This window comes from Chiloscyllium plagiosum, chromosome 6, assembly GCF_004010195.1.
Source record: "Chiloscyllium plagiosum isolate BGI_BamShark_2017 chromosome 6, ASM401019v2, whole genome shotgun sequence".
In the NCBI taxonomy this organism is placed as follows: domain Eukaryota; kingdom Metazoa; phylum Chordata; class Chondrichthyes; order Orectolobiformes; family Hemiscylliidae; genus Chiloscyllium; species Chiloscyllium plagiosum.
The window spans coordinates 17,791,388-17,792,916 of NC_057715.1; the positions used below are offsets into that span (position 1 = coordinate 17,791,388).

Below are 1,529 nucleotides of genomic sequence, written 5' to 3' on the forward strand. Positions count from 1 at the left end.
CCAGAGGAAGTGGTGGAGGCTGGTACAATTGCAACATTTAAGAGGCATTTGGATGGGTATATGAATAGGAAGGGTTTGGAGGTATATGGGCCAGGTGCTGACAGGTGGGACTAGATTGGGTTGGGATATCTGATCAGCATGGACGGGTTGGACCGAAGGGTCTGTTTCCATGCTGTATATCTCTATAACTCTCTTTTTTCACTTGAGCAAAGGAGGTTGAGAGGTGACCTTATAGAGGTTTATAAAACAATGAGGAGTATAGATAAGGTGAATGTCAGGTATGTCTTCCCTAGGTTGGGGGATTTCAAGACTAGGGGTCTTATTTTTATGGTGAGAGGAGAAAGATTTTAAAAAGACATGAGAGGCAACCTTTTTTACACTGAGTGGTTCGCATGTGGAATGAACTTCCAGATGAATTGGGTGGATGTGGCTGCATTTAGTGTTTAAAAGACATTTAGATAAGTACATGAATAGGAAATGTTTGGAGGGATATGGGCCAGGAGCAGGCAGGAGGGACTATTTTAGTTTGTGTTTATGGTTGGCCTGGTGTGTTTGAACTGAGAGGCCTGTTTCTGTGCTGTATAGGTCTGATGCTACAAGTCCTGTTTACTAATCACTCCTCGGCTCACCAGTTTACATTGGTTACAAATTTTGCATTGTCTGAGTTTTAAAATTTTGATCTCATTGCTTCTCCCCTCCTTATCTCAGTAATCTCCTCTAGCCCTGCAATCCTCAAATTTCTATTGTGCTCCAATTCTGGCCTTGTAACAATTGACTTCCATTGTTCCACCTATTCTTTCCGCTGCCTTGGTGTAATGTTTATAATTCCTTTGTGCTCGCTTGCTTGCTCTCTGTCTTACCTCCTTTAATATTCTCCTTAAAGTCTACCTTTTTGCCCAAGGTTTTGGTCACTTGTCCTAATTCTCCATATGTGGCTTGGTATCAAACTTCAACTTCTGTTGTTTCTGTATCTGTGCATCAGGGGTGTTTTTCTTTGAAGCTGCTGTTTAAGTGCAAGTTGGCGAGTTAGTTGCATTGCTATAATGTTTCTGGATTACTAACCCAGAGAAATATCCCATCATGGCAGCTGGTCGAACTAGACTTATACAACACAGGTAAAAACAAGGGCTGCAGATGCTGGAAACCAGATTCTAGATTAGAGTGGTGCTGGAAAAGCACAGCAGGTCAGGCAGCATCCGAGGAGCAGGAAAATCGACGTTTTGGGTAGAAGCCCTTCATCAGGAATAGAGGCAGAGTGCCTGCAGGGTAGAGAGATAAATGAGAGGAGGGTGGGGTGGGGAGAAAGTAGCAAAGAGTACAATGGGTGAGTGGGGGTGGAGATGAAGGTGATAGGTCAGAGAGGAGAGTGGTGTGGATAGGTGGGAAAGAAGATAAGCAGGTAGGACAGGTCATGGGGAAAGTGATGAGCTGGGTGAGGTGGGGGAAGGGGAAATGAGGAAACTGGTGAAGTCCACGTTGATGCCCTGGGGTTGAAGTGTTCTGAGGTGGAAGATGAGGCATTCTTCCTC

General features: G+C 44.5%; 1 protein-coding gene across 2 annotated transcripts in view; it reads left to right on the forward strand.

Moving 5' to 3' along the window:
- Positions 1-1,529, forward strand: part of LOC122550506 (serine/threonine-protein kinase 24-like) — a 51,595-nt gene that overhangs the window by 29,291 nt on the left and 20,775 nt on the right. The gene's annotated exons all lie outside the window — the stretch shown is intronic.